Raw genomic sequence first — 13,940 nt, forward strand, 5'->3', positions numbered from 1 at the left:
GTCTCAACGTTTGAGACCAGCCTCAGGGAGGGCATGGCCAGACAGCTGTCCCCCTGTCACCAAGATTATATAGCAGGCCACACAGCTCATTTGAACAGATTCCCCTTTGCAACCAAAGCAGAGCCGTTGTCCACAGAAAGGGGGGTGTCTGTCCCCTGCATCTCATAAGGAACCACACCAGCAACTCAGATGGACACGTAATTGTCACAGACACCCACACCTTCATCTTCACCAAGGGCAGCGTTAGCATGTGCAGTGGACGAGAGGCAGAGCTCTTTGAACACCAGAAAAATGAATCGGTGCCCCCAGCATATATTCAGAAACTTAATTATGAGGTTTCAGCTGTGTCTGGTGTCCTTCGGGCTTACTGATGACTTCAAATGTGTGATTAAAACGTGAAGATGGAATCAGAGAGGAGCCAGGAGTCTGTGGGTGTGAGCTACGATGCATTCTGGGTGTGATGTAGGGGACACCTCTGGGAGGTGTTACTTTTTTCTAACACTTAATGTTCTTGAGATAATTTTAGAGCTGCAGAAGAGTTGCAAAAAAAGTGCAGAGTCCCCAGAAGCCCCCCACCGGCTCCCCTTTACGCAGCCTAAGACCACTGATCGAAACCAAGATTTTCATCTTAGTTAGAGACTGTCGCCTGCAGGACAGAACTTGTTTGAATTTCATCAGTTTTTCAAGGACCGTCCTTCCTCCCTTCCAGGGCCCCATGTTGTGTTTGACCATCATGTCTCCTTAGTCTCCCCCAAGGGAATTGGTCAGTTATTTTGTAAAAAACCCAGTGCGTCCTCATGGTTAGGCTGAGGTTATGAATTATTGGGAGAAAAACCCCAGAAGTCACCTTCCCTTCCCTGTGCATCCCAGCCGGCGCCCAGGTGGTGAAAACGTGTTGCTTGTGCTGTAGACCTTGAGCCTCTGTAAATTTTGTAAGTGCTAAGTATTTGGGGGAGGGAATAAAAACTATGCAAATATCCTATTTAGGCTTAAACTTTGAATGGGGCACAATATGCAAATAAATGAATAATCTTGCTCCAGTCCATAAAGTCAAGTTACGTCTTTGTGAGCCAGGGAAGCTGCCCTCGGCCTCATGTCATTCCTGCTTTCCATCCCAGTTTCTCATTTTCCTTTCTAAATTTCCCTTCCATGGCACACACCCGCTCTCCACCCCGCTGTACTCCAGGGCAGCCCATCCTTTCTTTTCAACTCCCACAGCCAGACCGGGTACCGCTCCGGGGACAGGCCTGTGTCCCGATCCCGATGACAGAGGCTGGAATGCCTGTAGGTGGGAAACGACCCCTGGGACAATGGGGACAGCCTCGCGTTGATGGCCAGCTCCACCTCCCCACACCTCGCCCCGAACACCCCCTCCTGGGACCCACGATCCCCCTGGGCCCTCGGATGCCCGGCCTTGCAGGGACCCTGCCCGGCGCACCCCGCTGTGCTCTGGTGCAGCCTCTTGTCCCTGTGGGTTCCCCTGGAGGTCCAGAGCGCCCCATTCCGGGATGTGTCCCTGAGAGCCCCCCGGCGCTGCAAGGCCCCCGGTTCCTTGTGAGTGCACAGACCCTCTCTCTACCTGGCCAGGCTGCCGTGACAGCCACAGCCGGTCAGCTGCATTTCTCTCTCTTTCTTCTCCTTTTTTTTTTTTCTTTCCAAGTGAACATAAGTTAAGGTCTCCAAACAGAGAAATTTCATTTTCCTCCTCTGCTGCCTCGGCTTTATGAGGACCCAAGTGGTTACTGCAGAAACTTTTGACAGGCCCAGCAGTCTGGCAAATTAAATCTTCTAGCCCAAGCAAATCCTGACCTGGAATTTCTAAGCGGACGTGTTTCTGCACAATCCCCTGCCTGCTCGCGGGTTTGTCTGTCTCTTCCTCAGGCTTCATGATAAAGGATCAGTTTACCTCTCTGTGGGTGCAGGTTAAATAATAAAAAGGCTGAAAACAAAACAAGCTTATATCAGAGGCAACCTACTGCTACTATTGCTTTTTCATTACAGAGGAGAGAAAAGGAACCACTAGGAAAAAAAACAAAGAAAAAAAACAAAGGCTTTGTGGAGGCAGGGGAAAGAGAAATGATGGGGAGTGAGCTGGGAGCCGCCATGGCAGGCAGCTCGGAGCCTGTCCTCCAGCAGCAGATTCCTTTTAGTTCTACTGGGGCGGGAGAAAAAGTCATAAATGTTACATTACAAAAGGGAGAACTGGACTGGATAAAATATGAATCTCCTCTGCCCTGCCCCGGCCTCAGCCAGACCCAGGGCTGCAGTGTTAGCAAAGTTCATTTCCCTTCAGTCTTCGGAGCACAGTTCGTTTGCATTCACATCTGCAGGGTCCTTTCTCGGGGAGCAGGGAAACAGAGCCGCAGCCTAAAAATAGGCTCCTCCCCCTGGCCTTCTGCCTCAAGCCAGAGCCAGAGCTCTTCTTCCTTCCAGCATGTTCCAGCCGCCTTTGGCCCCAGGTTACGAGAAATCCGGGAGAACTGGGCCTCTTGCTGGGGTTTGAACAAGAAGATGCAAGCGAGGGTCACGGGTGAGCAGGCAGAGAGGCCAAATAGAGCCCGTGGGTCTCACTTTCTGGTCCATGTTATGCCAGATCAGCCCATGGTTTTCATTTATCGGCAGCATTTTAAAAATAAGATACTGCACACCAAAATCTGGATTCCCGGTTTATCAGGAAAAGTGGGAAGGTCCAGCCTCCTTGGTCTCCTGGCCCCAGATGGAGGCCAGTGGCCGAGACTGGGAGGGGCTCCCGCTTTAGATGGGGTGGCTTTGTCTGGGACCCCTCACTGCTGCCTGTGGGCCCCACACCCAGGGTTCCGGCATTACTCGCCGGCCACATCCTGCAACCTCTGGTCCCCTCACTTACTGCCTCTCCTGTCCCTTGGGGCATTTGCCCTGCTGTCCCTGGTGGAGAGGGGTGGGCTTGGGATGGAGGAAGGGGCAGAGCCCAGCATGGGGTGGAAGGGACATTCTCAGCTGGGGTGATAGCGGACGCCTTGGCGCCTTCTGCCGCGAATGAGCTCACAAGTGCTTTGCTGCTGATCACCAGGATTTGCTGTTTGGCAACTAAAAATAGAAGAATGAGAGCAGGTTCAAGGTTCTCTTTGTGAAAATATCTCTCAAAAGTGGAGGGCTGCATGGCATATAATGGCGCAGGACACATGCTCAGAGCTGGTGGCCGCTGCTCCGTGAGATTGGGAAAGTCACCCTTTCGATGCCTCGGTTTCCTCACCTGTAAAGCAAGGACAGTCACAGAGCCTGCCCCGAAGATGGGATGAGGACAGGGTGAGACGAAGCCTGCAGAGCAGAGCCCAAAACAGGCGATGCAGTCGGGGAGCTTTCACCGAGGCAGTTTTCCAACCTGTGCTTCCGAAATGCTTCCTGAACAGGGATGAATCAGAATCAGCACACGGGATGCTTTTCCTCGTCTGGCTCACAGGAATGGGAGATTGCCATCCTCCGCTTGCAGTACCACAAGAGAAATGAGGGTAAGAAAGCTGAGAGAGCAAACGGAAAGAGTGATGGCACCGCAGTGGGGTGGAGGTCAGGAGGGTCTGCCCAGCCCACACATCTGTGCTTGGGCCACACACACCCCTCAAAGCTGCTGATGGGAAGGTGACAGCGGGTGGGGGCTCAAGGGCCTGGCTAAAGAGTGGGATCCGGGGCAGGGGCTGTCACTTACCTGCAAATCCTATTCCCGCCCACGTCTGGACACATTCCAACTCCCTGCCAGGGCTGTCAAGCTGCCCCTGGTCACCCCTGCTCTTTGCCTCCGTAGATCCCTGTGCTTCCCTAGAGAGCACTCAGCACATGTTGTAGATAGTCGAGGAATTGTCCGTTTTCCCTGCTGGTGTACAAGTTCCAAGAGACAGGGACAGCTTCCAGCCATGCACACCATATTCCCAGGCTCTAGCCCTGCGCCTGGTGTGGGTCAGCCCCTCCCTGGCTGCCTGCTGAATGTGCACTCTTGAGGTGGTGCTGGAGATGGGCAGGCAGGCTCGCTTGGGCCGGCCCCACGGCCCAGGGCATCCGGAGGGAGCTTCTCTATCAAACTTGAGCAAACAGCAGCAGTCTCAGTGGGGACCTCCTTTCCACTTACAGGGTGACAGCGGCTAAGGGCAACGCTGGTTCATGAGTATGGAGCCACCTGGAAAGAAACACAGACACTCCCTGCCCCGGCCAACACGACTGGTGAACGCTGGGGAACCGGGCTCTGCAGCTGGGAATTGTCGTGGACACAGATATTTGCCATTGGCTCCCATTTCCCTGAAAGCGTCTTCAAAGAAGAGTTGCAATAGTAGATCTGAGGGTCACAGCTTGGACCCACACATGTCCTCTCCATTTGGCCCAAGACCTCCCCTCGTGATCGTCTGCCTGTAGATTTTGAACTTGTTTAGCCCGTCACCAAAACTGAGTAAGCCAATCCCTTGGAATAAATGCTTTTATAAATCTTTATATCTATATATCCTCTATTTCTACTTTGCTGGTTGAACCTTGACTGTTACTAATTCCTAAATGTGTTTGTCCAAAAGCTGTTTTGCTGGCACTGATAGTCCCTTAGATGGTATTTTTAGCTTGCATTAATTACCTCCCAACCAAGTGATGCTTTAGCTTTGAGAAAAGGAACACCATTAAATTCAAATACTTAACCCCCTACCTGCCCCCTCCACCTCTTCTTCCCCCCTTGGAAACCAAATCAAGATTATATCTGTAAATATACATGCATATACAAATATAAATGTACGAATGAATAATTAATTTAATTTCAAGAGATACTTTCATAAAAGAAAATAGTGGGGCCAGAAAACAGTGGGCCGAATCTAAGATGTTGCTAGGAAATAATCACTGTAATTCTTATTAGGCCTTTAAAATATTTAGTAAGTGTTTGGGTTTGGGTCAGCGTGTGCAGGAAACTGGCATGGGCCCTGCTCATGAACTTACTGTTTCCGGCAGACATTCTCATTTAGAGTCTCATGGAGTCTAGAGACCCCGTGATCCAGGGTAGGTAGAGCAGTGATCCTAATGAGGGAGGAGAGCACAGGGAATTAGGCAGAGAGAGCAGCAGCTGCTGGTGGCTCCTTTTGACTCGACCTGGTGCCCTGCACGCTGGCTGGGGGCGGAGGAGGCCCGTGGGACTCTTCTGCCTACAGAACGTGGGAAAACCGGATCCCAGTGAATCCCACTGAGCCTGCCTGGAGCACGGCTTCCAACACACTGCTCCGTCTTCATTCGTCTCACACACACCTCTGTGACCCGGGTTCCCATGAGGTTCCACATCTTAGTTGTCTAGTTTGAAGTGTCTGAAACAGCATTTCGCCAAGTCTTGTGAGATGTTCCGTAGATGAAGACATCCTGGGGAAACTTGGACAGCGACCGTCCCTTCCTTCTCAGATATTTACAGTCTTGCAGAAAAGACACTTTTTTGGCTTAATTTAACCCACTTTTCTCAGATTTTGTAGACCATGGAGCCTCTTTGACCAAGTACACCTATTAGAACTCCGTGGGGCTAGGGAATAAGGAGGTAAGGTTTTCACAAGAACACAAATTATGAAGAAATCCATGGAACTGCACAACACAAACAGTGAATCCTAAGTTGAACCATGGGCTCTAGTTTATAGTTCAATTATGAACATGTGGTTTCATGAATTGTAACCAATACAAGGTGTTACTAATACAGCAGGATATGGGAATCCTGTATTTTATGCATGATTGTTCTGTAAACCCACAACTTCTCTAATAAAAAAGCAAATTAAAAAAACAAAAGCAAAAGAAGCCATGGGGCCAGCGTACCAGGGAATAAGGCTGAGGTCCACTCATCTGCAGAGGAGACGTACTCATCAGGTGCAGAAAATATGCATGAAGTTGGAACCAATGATAATTTTGTTCAACTTTAAAACATTTGGAAAAAAAAAAACAAAAAAAACAAAAACAAACGGTGCCTTTGCACTGAATTTTTAAGATGGATAAAAATCCAAGATGCTGATGGCCAGACAACACCATTCCATCCTTCCTTCCCATCCTCCTCTCGGAGGCTCAGGGCATGAAATATTCTGTCAGCATGACGCCTTCTCTTTGAACTTTAGCATCTCCCCTTGTTTGGCGATGCTCGCCGCTTCTGGTAACGGGTCCCTCCATGCTGGACGGCACCCCTTCAACTCTGCTCTGTGGAATCTGTCGCCAACTCCAGCGGGGACTCACACCTCAAAAGCCCACCAGCATCCTGTTTATTCTGAGAAGCTGCTGGAAGGATACTGCTTTTTACCTGCTTGGCATTTTAATAGTAGGACTCTGCAAGCCAGTTTGCATCTTGCAGGGAGCCCCTACAAATCTCAAATCCACACCCTTTGGTGCCAGGGAAGGAGGGTGCTCCTTCAAATCCCAAAGAAGTTTCTTCCCCAGCCTGACTTACACAAAGCGGAGTCTGTAAGCCCCTGCCTAAACATCTCCCTGAAGGTTTCTCTGTTCCTGCCGCCCTCCTACAAGCGCTGTTCTTTGTTAAGTTGTGACCAAGCCACCTACCCGCCTTCCTGGTGTCGATAGGAAGGAAAACCTCCCCTGGGACACAGACGAGACCTCGTGGTGCCCCAGTGAGAGCAAACATAGGCAGTGACATTTCCTCATCGTGTCATCGCTGCTAGATTACCCAGTAACAAGGGACGCGAGGCTGCAATGCCAACCGCTGACCCAGCTGCTTTCTCCAAGCCTCCCACTGGCTCATAGCATGGCTGCTTCCCGAGTGAATGCAGCACAGAATTACTGCTCCCACGACAGGCACGTGGGATCCGGCATGTCCCCCCATTAGGCGCTCGCTCTCTGAGGCAGACATGATGCAATTAGAGGCTTGTGCCTCCCAGAAAACAACTCAAATTCTCTGAGCACCTTGAGGAGGTTCTGATTTTGCATATTCATCTGACCCATAGAGAGTAATCCCTGAGAAACAGCATTTTGGGATCCACAAACACCTCTCTTCACAAAGAGCTTCCCCATCTCCAATGTGGATTAACTTGCCAATGGCTAGAACCGTCAGGATTTCCCAGCAGGCACTGGAAGGTCCACCTCATTAGCGGCCCCGATGTGGAATCAAGTATTCCTACAAAGGGCTCTTGAGCACCTGCTATGTTTACAGCTCTGGATCTGTGGTGTGGGGGGCACAGGGTTCATTCTCCTCATCATGGGCTCCAGAACCTGAAGGAAGAGGCAAGATTTATAAAGCCACAACAATGCAAAGTAATAAAAGGTAGCGTGTAATCCGGTGTCCATTTGTTTGGGTGGAACTACAGGGCTGTGTGTTGCATCTGTCTGCCCACTTTGGGGAGCTGCTCCATTCCATGGGCTTCTTGAGGGAAGGTGAGGCACAGCCCCCAGCTCCCCCAGCCCAGAGGGATGGGACATGCGTGACCCAGCTGGTCAGTAGCAGATACGCCATCCTCAGACAACGAGGCCTGGGCCAAGGTGTGGCCATGTGACCAAGGACGAGCCTTTTACAGCGAAGGCGAAAGGAATTTGCAGATATAGTTAAGGTCCCTCTTCAGATGACTGGGTTAATCAAGAGAAGTCACCACAGGTGGGCCTGACCCAATCAGGCGGGGCCGTCCCTGATGCCCGCAACCCCAAGAGGGAGTGTCCCCTTCCCGGCCTTGAGGAGGCAAAAAGCCAAGCTGTGAACTGCTCACGGAGTGGGGCAGCTCCAGGTGCTGAAGGCTTCAGTCCTACAACGAAAGGAACTGGATTCCGCCAACACCCCGAGTGGGCCTGAAGAGGACTCCAAGTGCCTGTGAAGATGGCGGCCCAGGGATGCTTTGGCGGCAGCCTCGGGAGATCCCGAGCAGAGGACGCCCAGCTCGGCCAGCCTGGACCCTGCTGCAGAAAAGCTGCGCGATCATAAACGTGGGCTATTTTAAACCACGGTGTTCGTGGTATCTGGACGGATGGTGAGAGCAAACCCAGCAGGAAAGGGGCAGTGGTGGGGAGAGAGGGGGGACAAGCTGCGACGACCCGACAAGGAAAGGTCTTTTATGGTGCAAGTGAAAAACAAGGCTTTGTTCTTTTTTTCCCTTAATTTACATGTGGCAAATAATCTGGCAAGCAGATAAAATGAGGTTGGGAGAATGTAGCCACAGGCTTGCCCCATTTTGCCCCCTCCGAGGAAAGCAGGCAGGGCGAGGCCACGGTCTTTAATGTTTCTATACGAGCTGGTTTCACTTTACCCTTCGGTGTCCGTGAGGTCGATTACACACCCCTGCTCTGCCACCTCTCTTTGACTCGAATTCACTAAATATTTCCCATTTATGCCCTTTGTTCCTGAGATTTACTATTGTCTCTGTTTTCCCACTTAGCTCTGGGAGAAGCCTTGCTATAACACAATGTCCTCAGCTATCTTAAGAACTCTGCCATTAAACTGCAGAGTGGATGAAACGTTCTAATTCCCTTACTCAATTATATTAAATTATACATCCCCACAAAAACCTCTCCGATCACTGCATTATTTAAGTAGAAAGAGCTAAATAAAGAAGACCTCTATTTTTCATTCCTAATTTTCCAATAATTATAGATATACTGACTTTCTTTTTCTTAATCATGGAATAACTTTTATGGAGATGGTTGATTTCCTTTTTATAGAGATTTGAATTTGATAGAAGACCTATACTTGTAATAAAGATGATTCCTACTATATCATCCATTGTGTTCACAGGAATAGCTCACCTGCACCTTTCTATAGCAACTGTTGCCGTAGAACAGCAGGCTAAGGTGGGGCTTGCCAAAGAAACCAGTTTTTATCCTTGAACCCAGCTGCTTTGCACAATCAAAACAATGCTTCTGAATCTTGGTGGTGTTTGTCATTTTATGCAGGGGTTTGCAAATGCTCACAAAGAATTTTAGCAAATTGAGGTAAAACTCAGACTCATTTAGAGAATGCAAATCTCAGACTGTATCATTTTTGAATAGAGAGAAAATATAGTGCAGTGTCTACAAGCATGGAGCTCCGGAGGCAGCTGGCTGGGGTTCAAATCCCTGCTTTGCCACTTACTAGCTGTGTGGCTTTGAGCAGGTGAATTAACTGCGCTGTGCCTCAATCTCCTCACCTTCAAAATGGGGTAATAATAGAACTTGGCTCACAGGGTTTTTGTAAGGATTAATTGAGTTAATTTAGTAAAGTACTTGGCATGATGCTTGAGAAGCGGTAGATTTGACATGCATTTACTATTGTTATTATCATTGCCATTATCTTTTTTTTAATATATATTTTGTCAAAGTAGACACCTCAAGCTATTTCCTGATTTTCCCTAACTCACTCACTCATTCATTCCATGAGTGTTGCTTTTGTGGTCTCAGCGAAATGCCAGACTCTGCTGTGGTCAGAGATACACTTTCTGCAGCATTTTTCTCATAAATATGGAGACGCTTGGGCTCACTTCTCCGAGTGGAGCTGACTTACTCCTGCCGACAGTGAGTGTTCTCCAGTGCATTTCCTCCGAGCGACCAGAGCCTGTAATTGTTTTCCCTGGGTTTTGGGATGCGTCCGCAGAGAAAATGTTGCACAAATGAGGTCAGTGGGAGAAAATCAGCTGGATTCATCTGCGTTCCGTCAAGCAGCTGCCGTCTCACGCTTTGCCCACTTTCTCAGGACTGAGTACCCAGGGTTGGAATTTTGGCCTTCCTTGGGGTTTGTGCAGTGGGTGAACAACTAGCTCAGGATTTCACTGTTCCCTTCTGCAGCCTCGTTTAAGCACTTTTTGAGCATAAGTAAGTTTCCAGTGGCCAAAATTCAGTCCCCGGTGGGAATTCCTGGGTTCTCCTTGCATCAGTTGTGCTAAAGCTACTTCCGTGGGTCAGAGTTGCTGTCTTCAGCCCCGTGGTCATGCAGTTTACTACAAACGCGTCCCTCAGACAGCATTAAAGCAAGAGAAAGATGTAACTAGCCATCTCTTCAGGCAGCGTCATTAATTTCTATCACACCACACTGCCTTCAGCGAAACATTTATTCTTTTTACTTATTGCAGCAATTCTTCCATTTGAGAGAATAAGGTTATCCATGCTACACCCACTCGGTACAGATAATAAAATTACATGTTTTCTTCCTCAAATTTAATCAGGGGCAACATCTGTCTACCAGCGAGGAGACAAGTTGCCGAGCGGGGTGCAGGTTCCCTGTAAGCAAAGGGTCCTCTCCAGTTCACAGAGAAGAGGACCTCAGCTGTCACCCCCGACCCTCCCATCCGAATCGCCATGAATGTCGGAGAAATCGCATTCAGTGGAAACACACTGAGTGAAAGGAAAGCAAAGCACTCTATGAAATCGGTTTTAGGCATTTCAGTAACAGTTCTGCTGGGATAAAAATTCTTAATTCAAAATGAAACTCTCATATACTCAGATTCTCCTCTTTCTAAGGGTGTGTTAATTTGTGCCCGACAGCCACTCGTGACCGTGGTGAGTGCACTCACTGGGGAGCACTGGGCAGAGTCGGGGGACGTGTCCCATTGTCGTGGCAGGGTGGGGTGCTGCTGGCATCGAGTGGGTGGCATCCAGTGATGCCAACAAACACCCAGCAGAGCACAGGAGGCTCACACGTGTGCACGTGTGCACACACACACACATACACACAGACCAAGGAATTATTCTGCCCCCAGTGTCAATAATGTCAAGGTTGGCACCAGCATACAGAAAGTTTACTTTCATAAAACAAAAAACATCGCCTGCAAGGCCAACTCATAATACAGATATAAGTTGTAAAGGAATACTTAACTCAATGACAATCTGCTTTCCACACACACCCATCTCAGCAAAATCATTAAGAGTTTTTCTCTAAGCAATAAAGCAGGCCTGAAACTCCATTTAGTCTCATTAATGTAATTATTATTATAATAAATAGAAAGACAAATATTTACTGAGCAGTTACTACTTATAAAATGAGGATACCTGCCTCGTGGTAGTTGTGGGAACTAATGATCAAATGCAAACAGCAAATGCTCAATTAATGTTAGTGCTGTTAGGCCTCCTTACTGCAGTCCAAATTGCCTGTTTCTCAGGTTAGAAAACCCTGTGTTGGGGAGTTAAGTGACTCACAGAAGGCATCCAGTTTGTTTATTGACAAGCTGAGCCAAGCTTCTTGTCTCCCTGTCTCCATTCCCCAGACAGAATGCTCAAATTCACAGAATAAGCACCATCCCATCTTGTCTGGACCCCCAAAGAATCCAGGGGGAGGCAGAAGCAGAAACAGGGATGGCACCCACTCAGCTGAAAGATCGGAGGTACTCAGGACCTCCAAGTCACGTGGCTGGGCCACTTGAGAATCCATGGGAGGTCAAGCTCACCGAAAGCCGGGCTCCTTTTCCAGTTCTAGGACCTCAGAGCTGAAGGGGAAGTGGCTGAAGTCTGCCGTTCTGAGGGGCCTGGGTCCCACCTCACTTCCTGCAGTGACTTTCTGCTCCTCCCTGGCGTTGGGGCAGCTGCGGGCTGAGCCATGCGAGCGACGGGCCGGTGGCACGGTGGTGAGATGGTCAGCCCGTTCAGCCTCAGTGGCCCTCGCTCACCTGGCTGGAGATGCAGGCTCGAGCTTCTCTGTGCATCTGAACCCTGCCCATTTGGGGCAGTGGAACCCCATGGCGGGGTGTCCTCTTTCCCCCAAAACTTCCCCAGGAGCCTGAAAGTCACATCTCCAGGGAGGCAGGGAGAGACAACAAATGCTCAGGCTGAGCCAAGTCACACAATCCCTTTTGGTCTTGACAGGACACCAGGGGTCAGACCTGCTCCCAGGAAGGAAAGAGGAAGCCTGGGAGGTTCTGTAACCCTATAGCAGAGGAACTGGGTCTGACAGCACAGCCGGCACCCTTCCCCACGGGCTGTGTTGTTTAGGAGCCAGTACTGGACTTGAGTCGAGCTCCGGGCCCACTTCCTCCGCTGGGTACCACTGGAGGAGCAGCCTGGATCTCAGGGCTTTGGTTTTCCTGCCTGATTTAAAGGTAGCAATAACATCCGAAGATTAAACATGGCATCACTGTCCAGTGCTCATCCCAGGACCAAGCTCACGTAAATGCACAGGAAGGACACCCCATCACCACGGTGTCAGGGACAGGGGCTCCCCGGTGCTCTCCACACGGGCCTCAGCATACACAGGATGGGGCCACGGGCAGCCTGACGCCCCACTGCACATCGGGGTGAGCCGAGCCAACTCAGATCAGCCACAGGGTCAGTTTCACTCGAACTCAGAGCAGTGAGAGCCATCTAGGATGCAGGTGTGATCTCTCCCCTCTGTAAATGCCACCCCACTTCAATGAAATTGTACAAATACACCCCAAATTGCCTGCTCTAATGCATTCATGTAGTTTTCCCTGGATGGTGTAAAACAACACAACCTCTATTTCACACTTGAGGTGCAATTCTTCAGCCTTTTAGGCTCAACCACAGTTATCATCGGGGAATGTTTTCCAGCCTCCAATAGAAATAGCCAAAACATTTCTTCTCCATGCACGGTGAATTTCTAATAACGCAATAGCAGGGTGACCTGAAGCAGCCTAATTTATTTAATCATTCTAATTAACTAGTGCTTAGGGTTTTATCTAAATATGTCAGAAAATGCAATAACAGCAGATGCAGTAGGCAATTAACAGTACTGAGTTCTCGGGAAGCCGATTGGAAAACTGAAGCTCTTTTGTCATTTCTCCTTGCTTCAAATAGACTCTGGTCCTACTACGGTAAAAGAGAAAAAAAAATAAAATACATAAACAACCGTCAACTCTGAGAGGCTACGTGTGCTCGTTTCTCTTTGGGGATTATGGCTAATCTTTCACTCTGGGATTTAGGATGCTTCACTCCCACAGACTAGACTAGGACTTCAGATCCCGTGCTGAGGCATTGTTGATGATTTTCACCCATGAAGTGTGAGTTCTACCAGAGAACAAGCACAGCTAAGGCTAGGTGGGTACGCTGCTGCATCTTGATGGCTGCAGAGAGAAGTGCCACATCTCCTAACTCAGCGGATGAGTGACAACCTCAGTGCCACCTCCTGTAGGTGCTGGGTGTGGCCTCAGCTTGGGGGTCCATGTGGCCTTGCAGGCGTGTCTATATAGAAGGAACCTCTGGGGTCTCACCCTGTTTCCAATCCTAGCCCCCTGAAATCCACTTTTCCACTCTAATTCAGAGAGGCATAGAGTCATATTCTTTATACAAGGAGAAATGCAAAAAACAAGTACCAGTTTCTATCGCTTACTTGTTGAGAGATCAACATGAACTGCTGTACCAGGAATTCTGAGGTTGTGGATCTAACGAGGTGCAGGCATGTAAGCGTTGGTGGCGTTGCCGAGGGCTGGCATTGCACAGAGAATGCAGTGCGATGAGAACGGAGCTCCTTTCCAGCCCACCGTGTGCCACCCTCCTTCCCACGCAGGCCGGTGTTCTCTGCCCTCATGTGAACATCTCTCCAGAGGCCCAAGGCGGCACGTGGGCGTCCAGGAGCGTGTGGACCCCCGGGCCCGGCCTTCCGCGTGGGAACCCTGGTTGAAAGCCATCGACGTCACCGCGCTCAGCCTCAGCTCTCGCACCGGTGAGGAGAGAGAAGGAATATCTCCCTACGCTTGTGCTGAATATCGAATGAGATGACATTAGTCCTGCACTTCGTCTGGGGTGAGCCACCCTGCCGGGTCGGCTTCTGTCATAACCAAGGCTGCTTTAAAAACTCGCTTTGTGGAAGCTGCCTTCAAGGAGAGAGGCAACTGCAAAAACTGCTGATAAAAAAAGAGAAAGTTAAGTAGTCTAAAAATATGGCGTTTTGGGAGAATTGGGCTTCACAAAGTTCTCAGTTTAATAAGATCAAGGTCTGTTTATCATCATTATTGTTAATTTAATGGATTAACATGGCATTAGGAAAAAAATGGCATTTTGAGCTGAAAAGCAATGGGTCACGGTATTTCCTAATAGATCTGTGCTCGGTCTACAGACCCTTC

This window comes from Choloepus didactylus, chromosome 19 (genome assembly GCF_015220235.1).
Source record: "Choloepus didactylus isolate mChoDid1 chromosome 19, mChoDid1.pri, whole genome shotgun sequence".
Taxonomy (NCBI): domain Eukaryota; kingdom Metazoa; phylum Chordata; class Mammalia; order Pilosa; family Megalonychidae; genus Choloepus; species Choloepus didactylus.